The sequence below is a fragment of the Rhinoderma darwinii genome, chromosome 4, assembly GCF_050947455.1.
Source record: "Rhinoderma darwinii isolate aRhiDar2 chromosome 4, aRhiDar2.hap1, whole genome shotgun sequence".
NCBI lineage: Eukaryota > Metazoa > Chordata > Amphibia > Anura > Rhinodermatidae > Rhinoderma > Rhinoderma darwinii.
Window position 1 is genome coordinate 156,213,175 of NC_134690.1, and position 13,849 is coordinate 156,227,023.

Here is a 13,849-nt window from a genome sequence, read left to right on the forward strand (position 1 = left end):
AGGGCTTATTTTTTGTGGGATAAGCTGTCGTTTTTAATAATAACATTTTGGTGTACATGCGACGTTTTGATCACTTTTTATTTCATTTTTTGTGAGAGATTAGGTGACCAAAAAATAGAGATTCTGGCGTTTACAATTTTTCTTTTTTACGGCGTTCACCGTGCGGATTAAATAATGATACATTGTAATAGTTCAGGCTTTTACGGATGCGGTGATACCAATTATGTTTATTTATTTCTTTTTTTACTATGCTCTAAGGGGAAAATGGGAAAAGTTTATTTTTTTAACTTTTAATTTTTTACATAAAAAAAAACTTTAACTCATTTTTACTTTTTTTATTAGTCCCCCTAGGGGACTTCAACCAGCGATCATTAGATCGCTTGCACGATATACTGCAATACTAATGTATTGCAGTATATCGTGATTCTGACAGGCAACTATTAATAGGTGCACAAAAATGGCAGACCTGGGGGCCTTCATTAGGCCACCAGGCAGCCATAGCAACTATCGCACCCCCCCATGATTGCATTGCGGGGGGGGGGGCACGATGAGCTGTTAGAGGGAGTTGCCCCCTCTTTCTAACCGTTTAAATGCTCTGGTCGCTATTGACCACAGCATTTAACGAGTTAATTGAGCAGGATCGCGCTCGAGCGTGATGACGCTAGTTACTCTGAAGTGTCGGCTGTAACAAACAGCCGACAACGGCATCGTATGGAGCGGGTTCACACCGTGAGCCCGTGCCATACATCCCCTACCCGACTTTGGCGTATGGATACGTCAAATGTAGGGAAGGGGTTAAAGGGGAAATCAAATGAAAATGATTGTCTAATATATCATAAATACATTTGATAATATCATATTGGTGAAGTCTGTTATCTTTGACCCAGGGGCGAACGCAGAAAGCTGAGGGCCCCTGTGTAAGAACAGTATATGGGCCCCATGATCTCCAATATCTTATCATAAATCATCCACTTCTTTCTTTCTAACAATTTATCAGTAATTTTAGCCATACAATGCTTAATCTCAGGCATTTACATGCAATCTAATAAACAGACTGTTTTAAGTTGATAGTGGGCCCACTTACCTACTGGGCCCCTGTGAAGTTGATATGTCCGCCACTGCTTGGACCACCACTGATTGTCAGAACGGCAAGGCTCATTGGAGTGAGGAAAGCCTTTTTGCCCTGCTCAGAGATTTCTGTTATGGGAAATCTGACACATGATTCAAAGGACCCATTCAAACGGGAGTGTGCTTAAAATGTTGTTGTAATGACGGGGGTGGGGAGACAGACAAGTGAGCCCTAATCTACATGCCACTCAGTCCCTGCCTACTTGCAACGACCCGCCCTAGGCGACGGGGTACAACTGGGCGACGGTCCCTATGCTCAATAAGTGCATGACAGACAAACAGACAAGGGTACACAGAGCTAGGGGGAGAAAGGGGCAGTTGCCCACGGCAAGACCGTGAGAAACTAGAGAAGTGAACAAGCCGAGTCAAACAGGAGAGTACGAGGTGCCAAACGCAGAGCAGAAGAGTAGTAAACAAGCCGAGTCAAACCAGGATTGTACGAGGTACCAAACGTAGAGCAGGAGAGTAGTCAGCAAGCCGGGGTCAATATGAAGCAAGGACAATAGTACAAGAAGCTGCAGCAGGGCCAGGAAACCAAACAAGAAGAGTCACAAGCAAAGGAGGAACAGGAAAGGCAGGTATAAATAGACAGAGGGCGGGAGCTAGCTCCGTCTGGCCAGGCTGTGATAGGTTCTACCACTCCTAAGCCTGCCACCCTGAGTGGTGGAAGATGGAGTCAGTCTCACAGACATAGAAGCAGGTGCAGACTGATTATCTATGGGCGTTAACCCCGAAGCTGTGCCTGGCAGATCCTTTACAGTTGTATCAGATTCCCAGTGACCGAAATCTCAAAATCCTTTTTCCACAGCTCAATCACTCTATAGCAGTGCTTCTCAAACTGATAAGCAGCAAGTAACATAATTGATTCTTTTAGTGGAATTTTTAATATCCTACTTGGTTCAGGAGATAAATTAGAGGTAAATTGAGATTTTTTTTTTTCATTTTGTCATGGACTAGGCATGGGTGGTGAAGCCACGGTAGAAAAAGTTTGAGAAACTTTGATCCCAAACCATTACAATATGATCACACAAACTGACCTTAGGCTAAAAACCTTTATCTGATACTGCACTGCCCACACAGACACATCTTATTCCTGACGTAAACAAGTATGTTCCTTCATTGGCAGCAAGTAAATATCTTGAAAACTGGCAGAGATTAAAATAAGCTTTCATTAAACAGTGATTAAGCTTTATTTACATAGAAACTGAGAAAAAATCTTTTATTAATTTAATAAGGAATTATTTCAATGATCTGATGTTCTGTTATGATTATACAAGCTTTTCCCCATAGCTACAGTAACTTCAGCAGAATACAAACTGCTGTCATGCGCGCTCAGGTTGTACATAAACAGCAGCCTGTATTGTATTCTGTTGACCAGTCTTCAAGGCAAAACAGGTCAAAATAAAAATTTGTCTCAGCCTGTAGGATGATTATGAAATAGCAAGAACAACGCTATCTTAAGAATTTGTTACACCTACAATTTCCTAATATATTATTCAAAGTGGCTCCAAATCGGACCTTTATATTGACTACAAATTATATATTTTTTCTATAGTACTTAAGCTGTCAAATTCCAACCCCCCCCCCCCCCCCCATTTCTGGGACTTTATCCAGTTCTTATAACTTATTTTATAGGTAATGAGGAGATGGAATCCAGGCACTTGGTCCCTGGAGATCTAATAGTTCTCACAGGAAAAAGGTTTTTTCTACCTTGTGACTGCATTTTACTAAGGGGCAGCTGCATAGTGAATGAAGGCATGCTCACAGGTAAGCTGAATTGCTATCCTTTATTCCACAGCTAATAAACCTGGGATATCATAGGAAACTTTTGGACTATATTCCACTGTATGTTGCTCTGTCGGGTGCCGTATGTTCGAGTTAGTCTTACCTAGAAGAAATGCAACAACATTCATATGGAATAATACAGTAAACAACCTCTGTATAAAATAATACAAATACATTAGGGCCCCATGGTACATACAGTATGTCAGCCGTGTGCATAAGGACAAGTTTACATTTGCATTTCTTAAAAAGGCTATGTCACCAGTTTAATACTTCTCTATCTCCTATCCTACCTAATCTAATAAACGCTTTGATGCTGATAACTACTGTGTTGTTTTTTTTTTAAACGTTTATTATTGACAAAGTTCTGATCATTTTTAGATTTATGCAAATTTTTTCTAAATGCCCAAATGACCAATCAGCGTCATACACTTCTCTTCATTCATGCCCAGCTTTATTCACAGCACAGTGTAATCTCGCGAGATCATACTCTGACGAGACTTCCTACCGCAGTTCCTTCACCAGAGCGACGGGAGAATGACATGACATCGCCTCCAGCCGTGCCAGGACGTTTATCCTCCTCAGCAGCAGTCCTGTCACGGCTGGAGGTGATGTCTGGTCATTCTCCCATCGCTCCGGTGAAGGAACTGCGGGTGGAAGTCACGTCATAACGTGATTTTGCGAGATCACGCTGTGCTGTGAATAAAGCTGTGCATGAATAAAGAGAAGTGTATGGCGCTGATTGGTCAGCGTCATACACTTTTCTTTACAACACCCACTAGGTTAAACGAAACAAAAAAACGCCCTGTTGGGCATTTAGAAAAAATTTGCATACATCTAAAAATGATCAGAACTTTGTCCATAATAAATGCTTTTCTGAAAAAACAACACAGTAGTTATCAGCATCAAAGCGTTTATTAGGTTAGGTAGGAGATAGAGAAGTATTAAACTGGAGACAGAGCCTCTTTAAAAAATGTTGTTTTTTTTTGCTTTTTCAAATTATTTGAACACATTGAAAATCCAATGACAAATTTAGTTTGGATCAATCCATCATCCATTGATGCTAATGATAAAATTATGGTTTCTCTAGGAAAACAATTATACCAGCCTCAGATCATTAAATAGCTTTTTATAAAGTCAATAATCTAAGCGGTGTTCACATTTGACTTTTTATTCCCTATTTAAATAATTTTTACCCCAAAACACAGCTAAAAACTGTGAACAAAGCCTAACACCAAACAGAACAATATAGTGACAGTCACTTTACAGTGTCAAATTAGGCAATAATAAGATGAAATCCCTGCATGTAGCTGTACCACAACTTCCAATAACATTTCTATAAATTGTCTTCCTGTAGGAGAAAGTATTCCAGTGACTAAAACACCTCTTGATCGAGTGACAGACAGCACCCCTTGGAAAATACAAAGTGGGGAAGATTACAAAAGACATGTGCTATTCTGTGGAACGGAAGTCATCCAGACTACAGCATCTGGCTCTGCTCCTGTAACCGCTGTTGTGCTACAGACTGGTTGGTATATTGTCCACTATTGTATGTAAATATAGAAGTCTTTTCAATATTCGTTGATTAAATCAATTTTCTTTAGTTCTAAAGAATGTCCGAATAATTGAAATATATTCTAAGGTAATAATATACACTAAAATAGGACTCACATATGACTCAAAGTTGTATTGCCATCATGCTCACATGTAAAGCAGGCAGCAATCAAGCCAAAGTCCATATCAACCTGTCAACAATTAGTAATCAGAATTTTCAAGTCAATCCAGGGGAGAACCACTGGGGTGACTACCATTGCCATCCATTATAATACGTCTAAAGATTTGCATGAAAAGGACTGCCTGGTAAAGATCAAACATCATAACATAAAGGAGGGATCCCTGGTCAGGATCCTCATGCAGAGTAGAGAGTGTCTCACTTTGGAGGACATGGATGTAAAAATACAGTACCGAGCTGAAACTGATCCAAACTTTTTATCTGAGTTCCCTCATATATCATATTTCTGCTGTCTGTCGTGTACCATTGACTTACAAATGGTCTGAGTGAATCCCATTAGAAAACAGTAAGAATGTATCAAGATTTCTAGTAATCCTTTTTCTATTTATGCTAAAAGATTCTAACTTTCTACTACTGTAAATTAAAGGGGTTGTGCCATCAATAGAATTGGCAATATATAAACTCAATATACATTTTAGAGTAACTTTGTAAAGTATTGTTGTTTTTTTTATTTCCTTGCAGAAATACAATTATTATCTGCTTATAGTAGCACCCCCTGGTGTTCAAAAGTATAGGTCTCTGCACGTCATTCTAGTAAAGCTCTGTTAGACCTGCAGCTTCGGCTCTTATCAGTGAAACATACAGAGGGAAAGAAAGCCCAGCGTGGGCAGTAAAATGTACACAGACTGCAAGAAGTGAGAAAAAAGCCATTACTTCACTGCTTGTGCTGAACAAAAGTTCTTATTCCTTTCCATGATAAGGAGGAGAGCAGTATGGACTGGTGAGGAGGTTATCTAATGGTTTTAACCCTTATTGCTTGAAGTCTGTGTACTCTGAAATGTAGAAGTAAGGCATATGTCTAGCCTTAAAGATAAGCCTGTTTCTTTAACTGTATTGTACTGTGCATGCACATCTGACATTCTCTAAAATGACGTGCAGAGACCTATACATTTGAACACCAGGGGGTGCTATTACAAGCAGATAATTACCATATTTCTGCGAAGAAACATTTATTTTTTAATAACAATACTTTACAAAGTTACTCTAAAATTTATATTGAGTTTATATATTGCCATTTCTATTGATGGCACAACCCCTTTAAGTTATTTTTCTGGGATTTAGTAAACAGTACTATTACAACAAAATTTGTGTTCTGTACCATGCAAAGTGATTAAAATGATCTATCAGTATCTATCAAATTTTTGTTCTCTCAAAATCTTAGTGCTACTTTTTAACATGGGTTTATGTTTCTGACCAGTGCAGGTTCTTCCCCTACAGGTTTCAATACAGCAAAAGGAGATATGGTGCGATCAATTCTGTATCCTAAGCCTATGAATTTCAAGCTGTATCAAGATGCGTTTAGGTTCTTGATGTGTCTAGTTGCTATAGCTGTGATTGGATTTATATATTCTGTGGTGTTATTTACAGTTAAAGGGGTAAGCTTTATGTATATATACCATGTTGGTGTCTTCAAACTTTCATATGAATGTGTATCTGTAGCATCTGAAGTTATTATATACTAATACAATATACAGTCAGGTCCTGAATTATTTGGACAGTGACACAATCTTCATGATTTGGGATCTGCATGCCACCACATTGGATTTGAAATGAAACACTGAGATGCAATTGAAGTGTAGACTTTCAGGTTTAATTCAAGGGGTTGAACAAAAATATCCTGTGAAATGTAATAGGAATTGCAACCATTTTTCTACACAGCCTCCTCATTTCAGGAGCTCAAAAGTAATTGGACAAATTAACATTACCATAAATAAAAAAAAAATTTTTAATAATTTTTAGAGAATCCTTTTCAGGCAATGACTGCCTGAAGTCTGGGACCCATGGACATCACCAAACGCTGGGTTTCCTCCTTTGTGATGCTTTGCCAGGCCTTTACTACAGTTGTCTTCAATTGTTGCTTGTTTGTGGGTCTTTCTGCCTTAAGTTTTGTCTTATGTAAGTGAAATGCATGTTCGATCGGGTTGAGATCTGGCGATTGACTTGGCCATTGCAGAATATTCCCCTTCTTTGCCTTAAAAAACTCCTGGGTTGTTTTCGCAGTATGTTTTGGGTCATTGTCCATCTGTACTGTGAGGCGACATCCAAGCAACCTTGCTGAATTTGGTTGAACACTGAGCAGAAAGTATATTCCTGAACACTTCAGAATTCATCCAGCTGCTTCTGTCTTCAGTCACATCAATAAATACTAGTGACCCAGTGCCTATGGCAGCCATGCATGCCCATGCCATCACACTGCCGCCACCATGTTTTAAAGAGTATGTAGTGTGCTTTGGATCATGAGCCGTTCCAAGCCTTCTCCATACTTTCTTCCTCCCATCATTCTGGTACAGATTGATCTTAGTGTCATCTGTCCAAAGAATGCTGTTCCAGAACTGGGCGGCTTCTTTACATGTTCTTTGGCAAAGTCTAATCTGGCCTTTCTATTTTTGAAGCTGATTAATGGTTTGCACCTTGTGGTGAAACCTCTGTATTTGCTCTCATGAAGTCTTCTCTTTATGGTAGACTTAGATACTGATATACCTACTTCCAGGAGCGTGTTCTTCATTTGGGTCGATGTTGTGAAGGTGTTTTTCTTAACCATGGAAAGGATTCTGTGATTATCCACCACTGTTGTCTTCCGTGGACATCGAGGCCTTTTGAAGTTCACGAGATCACCAGTGCCCTCTTTTTTTTCAAAAATATACCAAACTTTTGATTTTGCCACTCCTAACATTTGTGCTCTTTCTCTGATGGATTTCTTCATTTTTTTCAGCCTAACTGTTTCACTTGCATTGAGAGCTCCTTTGACCTCATGTGGTAGGTTCACAGCAACAGCTTCCAAATGCAAATGCCACATCTGGAATCAACTCCAGACCTTTTACCTGCTTAATTGATGATGGATTAATGAGGGAATAGCCCATGCAGCCCATTAAATAGCTTTTGAGATAATTGTCCTATTACTTTTGGTCCCTTGAAAAAGAGGCAGCTACATATTAAAGAGCTGCAATTCCTAAACCCTTCCACAAATTAGGATGTGAATACCCTCAAATTAAAGCTGAGAGTCTGTGCTTTAAGCCCATATTGATTATATAACTGTATATTCAATATGTTTTGGTAAACTACTAAAATGCCAAAACTTGTGTCACTGTCTAAATAATTCTGGACCTAACTGTACATGCAATGATATTGCATATAGCGAACTATTAACTTCCACGCAAAACAGTCATTCTACTGTAAGCATAGCTAAAATCCTTTACTTTGTTGTGTTTCGATAAGTTGAACTCACAGAAATTAAAGGTCTTTTTATTGCACCTGGGAAAAGGAAAACCATCAGGGATGTGCATATCTAGGATACTAAGCGGTGGGTGAGAACCAAAATAACAATAGAGTACCCATATTCAATCATTTGCAAACAGTGCTCACCCTGCAATCTACGAGAGACGGCTGACACATTTCTTACATTCACAGACTAAAATTATTTGATTAGTGGTTGCCCCTAGTCAACTGTTTGAATGGAGTGGCTTGACTCAGCTTTCTTATCAGTCCCATAGAGAATGACTGGAGTGGCAGCGCGCATCAGTGACCGCTGCACCAATCAAATAAAGAGCTTGGGACCTCCGTTCTCGTGATCTGTGAGGTCCCAGTGGTGAGATCCCCATGGATCAAACACATCAACTAACCTGTCGATAGGTGATAAGTTGTTATGGTGGGTCAACGCTTTAAAATACTACTTGTGAAATACCCTCAATTTCAAGGCTTGTGTTCCCTGCAGTGGCACAAGACAGAGAGCCAGGATGCCCGCTATGCTGTCCCCTACAGTTTCAAATAAAGTCCTCATAGAAGTGATGTTGAATCTAAGACAGAAAATATACAAAATCACTATAATTTTTTGGTCAGGCTTTATAGGAGTTTTCTACAATGAATTGGCCAGGTATTTATTATTTTCTTACTTTAAGGGTATGGTCCCACGTGGCAGTGGAATTCTCCAGCGGCCGTTTTTTACATTTGTTTCAAGACATTTTAGGCAAGTTAGTTCAGACATTGCGGAAAACTCCTCTTCACTGCGGATTTCAGCCTTTGCAATGCAAAAACTGAAATCTGTGGCAAGTCCGCTGTCTTTTCTGCAATGTCTGTATTACCTGTCAAATGTGAAAATGTTGGTGCAGATTCGTTGCGTAATTGCCCCAAATCTGCTTCAACATTTGCAGCCGAAAAAACTCCGCCACGTGTGTACATGCCCTAAAGCTTTTTAACATTTGGGGTAAATCGGGAGACCTCATACACATTAGATAGTAGGCAAATCTTGCTGAACAACCAAGATATAAGAAAGAGAAAGGATATGTGTTAACTATAGAACAATGTTTTACCCCAATTGGTAGAGAGGATGGTAAAAAAATAAAATAAAAATGCCTGTCCACACTATATCCACAGCGACCCCTCTGTCTACGCTTCTACTCACTATTTCTTAAAAATAAATCTGGTTGATTTGACAACTTCTGTCCTCAGTAAAGCCGTACTGGCTATCACTTATAATACTATATTATGTCACATATTTCTGTATATAGTCCCTTAAGATCCTCTCGAACATTTTTATGTTTGGTCAGCTTAAAGCGTACCTAACTTTTCAGGTAACTTTTCAGAATAAACTGTCATATGTGTGTACAAGAGGGATAACACTGATTCTGGCCATTATATGATTTGTATGCATAATTTTTTTTTTGCAGTCTTCCACCCTGCAGGCTTCCTCCCTAATTCTCAGTTTTCCCTCAGCTAGTGGGTGGAGCCTAACTGCTATTATGTCTTCTATACACTGCACACGTAGAAGAGGAAAATCCTGATCTTCTATTTCTATCATATATATATATATATATATATATATATATATATATATATATATATATATATATATATATATGCTGTAGCAGAATGGACGACATTATACAGCAGTAATGAGCAGTGTAAGTGAGGGCCCAGCAATGGTGTGACTTAAATTTTACCAGAAGCTGTAGCACATCTGTATGTGTCTCACTCACTCTGCTGCTGCTCTCCCCTCGCCATGAACTTCTATGGGCAGCAGTATCTGTAGCTCATTCTCTGCTCCCGCCTCTACCTCTCATCTTTCTATAGACTTCTATGGCAGCGGCATCAAATCTGTGTCTCTTTCTCTGCTCCTACTTCTTCTACCTTCTTTCCCTCCCCTCTAAGTAGACTTCTATGTGCAGCATTTATGTGTGTGTGTGTGTCTCTCACTCCGCTCCCTCCTCCCCTTTTTATAGACTTCTTCGACCAGGCTGTGAAGAGACACCCCCAAAATTGATATACAGATGTAGCCAAGTTTATCTTGACTGATAACTTGCTGAAGAGTGATATCACACAAAAAAAGCCATTGAAAAACTCAAGTTAAAGTTTCTCGACACTGTGTATTTAATGCGTTAAAAGTCAATATAAAGATGGCTACATCGGTATATTAGGTACACTATTCGATTAACATAAGTAGTTTGAAAAGTTAGTGTCCACTTAAGGATGAATTCAAGGAATATACATTTATAGCCAAAATTAAATGCTGCTTATTTGGAACCTGTCATCAGCATTTTTACCTATTAAACTCTACTCACCACTCGCTGGCCGCTGCTATCACAAGTTCATTGCCATTATTCCCTCTCCTAAACTCCTCCTCTGACTGTAAATAACGGTCTGAAAACTTGTAATAATCCGGTGTCCCTTTGTGCGCACGCACACCAGAAAAGGACATTGATGCACAAGTGCAGGATTTTGTGTGTGTTGGGAGGGAGGCGAAGAGTAGTCAATCAAAAGTAAGGAGGCGGAGTTAACTCTGAAAGGCTTGAGGGATGAAGATATGACTTTTCAAACAAAGATATGACTCTTTTATGCTCATTAACATACGGCAAAGGAACACTAAAAAACTGAATACTAAAAGGTACAGAGCCTACTTAAAAGATAATAATAAGTTACATAAAGATTATTTTTCACCCTCTACCACCAGGTAGTGCTGGTTTATTAGGTGAAATGCTGGTGACAGGTTCCCTTTAAAGTGTCCCTCTAAGTCTGATTTCCAACCCTATCTGACATTAGCCGTAGAGAAACACTAGTGGGTGGTACTATTGCTGAGACAGCCGTACGACACTCGGAAAGTATCCTACCTGGTTTCTTTTAATTATTCTGCATTAGTGTATTTCCACACTCGAAGTCAGATCAGGTGGGAGATAAAACTTGGAGGGACACTTCAATTAGCAAGTAAAAGTAATGACACTACTGAGCATAAAGAGAGACATGACTAGTAGTATGATTTGCTACTATGATTTGCTACTTCTTGTCTTTTATTCAACCTGTCTTTGTTACCATCTTCATTAAATATAAACCCTTCAATTTGAGTATATTTGGACTTTTATTTGTATATATAATGTAACAAGGGCTAACATGCCATGGTTTATATTCTAGGGAACAGCACGAGATGTTATTGTCAAGTCACTAATTGTAGTTACTGTTGCGATACCTCCAGTACTTCCTGCAGCAGTAGCAACAGCCATCATGTATGCTCAAAAACGGCTCAAGAAGAAAAAGATATTCTGCATCAGTCCTCAGAGGATCAATGTGTGTGGGAGAATAAACCTGGTTTGTTTTGATAAGGTAAGAGTTACTTAAAGTGGTTTTCCCATCAGGACAACCTCTGTACATACAGTATGCATTATCAGAGCATATGGATGACATGGATGATATGGATGACATATGCCCATGTATTTACATATTATACATTAAAATACCACTAGACAATTGTACAAAAGAAAACCTTTGACAATATGCAAAACTTTTGAAATATGGCATTCTTACTTTTGGAATTTTCCAGTCCTATATAAATAAAGCTTCATCATTTTATAATGAATTACCCCTGCTAATATATTGTCTGTTCCATTCTCAACATATCTCTGTTTGATGTCAATGATTGAAACTTCCGTAATTGAAAGACACTTTTTATGTGTTAGGTCTATTTGAGGGTTTGCTACCATGTAGCATAGTCTCCAGGTTGATAGCCCTTACCTACGTACAAGGTTGTATAAACCTTTTAATGTGTTACTGTTTCTTCAGACGGGTACTTTAACTGAAGATGGTCTTGATTTGTGGGGGATAGTGCCATCAATTGATAGCAGGTAATTATTTTATTAAGTCTATTATATATTATTGATATTTCTTTTTTTGTTTTACTAATTTATAAATTAGCATAGAAGCATATAATGCAATCCTAATCTAACATTTATGTTTTTTTTAGTCTATATTCCTCTTTTCATATGCTGTATATCTTTCTATATGTATGTTCACATGTGGCAGATTTGTGTTACAGAAGTGTCTAGGACTGAAATCTGCCCGAGACATATGAATGAGGTTTAGAAACCCCCCATTGAGATGTATACATCGCGTTCCAAATTATTATGCAAATGTTATTTTTCACAGATTTTCCTAAATAGTCGATGCAAATGAGTCAGTTTAATCTTCAAGCCATCAACCGTTGGAGTATAATGCAAATTTTATTGAAGAAATCTCAAAATGCAATTTCAAATTATTATACACAAAAGAGATCAAAACATTTTAAAGGTTGTAAAGAGAACTAAAATGGTAATTTGTTGAATTTGCAGCATCAGGAGGTCATATATACAGAAATCAAAAGCTCTTTCAATAAAAAAAAACAGGCTGAGTTACATATTAACATAGGACCCCTTCTTTGATATCACCTTCACAATTCTTGCATCCATTGAATTTGTGAGTATTTGGACAGTTTCTGCTTGAATATCTTTGCAGGATGTCAGAATAGCCTCCCAGGGCTTCTGTTTTGATGTTAACTGCCTCCCACCCTCATAGATATTTTGCTTGAGGATGCTCCAAAGGTTCTCAATAGGGTTGAGGTCAGGGGAACATGGGGGCCACACCATGAGTTTCTCTCCTTTTATGCCCATAGCAGCCAATGACACAGAGGTATTCTTTGCAGCATGAGATGGTGCATTGTCATGAATGAAGATAATTTTGCTACGGAAGGCACGGTTCTTCTTTTTGTACCACGGAAGAAAGTAGTCAGTCATAAACTCTACGTACTTTGCAGAGGTCATTTTCACACCGTCAGGGACCCTAAAAAGGCCTACTAGCTCTCTCTCCATGATTCCAGCCCAAAACTTGACTCCGCCACCTCCTTGCTGACGTTGCAGCCTTGTTGGGACATGGTGGCCATTCACCAACCATCCACTACTCCATCCATCTGGACCATCCAGGGTTGCACGGCACTCATCAGTAAACAACACGGTTTGAAAATTAGTCTTCATGTATTTCTGAGCCCACTGCAACCGTTTCTGCTTATGAGCATTGTTTAGGGGTGGCCGAATATTAGCTTTATGCACACTTGCAAACCTCTGGAGGATCCTAAACCTTGAGGTTCGCGGGACTCCAGAGGCACCAGCAGTTTCAAATACCTGTTTGCTGCTTTGCAATGGCATTTTAGCAGCTGCTCTCCTAATCCTATTAATTTGTCTGGCAGAAACCTTCTTCATTATGCCTTTATCTGAACGAACCCGTCTGTGCTCTGAATCAGCCACAAATCTTTTCACAGTACGATGATCACGCTTAAGTTTTCTTGAAATATCAAATGTTTTCATACCTTGTCCAAGGTATTGCACTATTTGACGCTTTTCGGCAGAAGAGAGATCCTTTTTCTTTCCCATATTGCTTGAAACCTGTGGCCTGCTTAATAATGTGGAACGTCCTTCTTAAGTAGTTTTCCTTTGATTGGGCACACCTGGCAAACTAATTATCACAGGTGTCTGAGATTGATTACAATGATCCAAAGAGCCCTAAGACACAATACCATCCATGAGTTTAATTGAAAAACTAATAATTAAATGTTTATGACTCTTAAAACCAATGTGCATAATAATTTGGAACACAGTGTATTATCAGTCAATGCAATCTCTCCAAAATATTTCAAATTTCAGTCTCATTTGTCAAGTTTAACCTGTTAAAAAGGATTTATCAGTTGTGGGAAAAAACCCAGAAAGTGAGAGTAGATACAATCTCATGAGATTGTGCAAGATACTGTATATAGATCAGGCTTCTTCCTGGGAAACGTTTTGTTTCTGCTCGCACTCGGAGCCTTAAAAAGGGTTTTCCTTTTTAGAAAACCTGTTTTTATATACATGGTACGCTATT

The 13,849-nt window shown here is 38.9% G+C and overlaps 1 pseudogene; it reads left to right on the forward strand.

Annotated features, from left to right (window-relative positions):
* LOC142759516 (putative cation-transporting ATPase 13A4) overlaps window positions 1-13,849 on the forward strand; it is a 127,560-nt pseudogene that overhangs the window by 62,872 nt on the left and 50,839 nt on the right.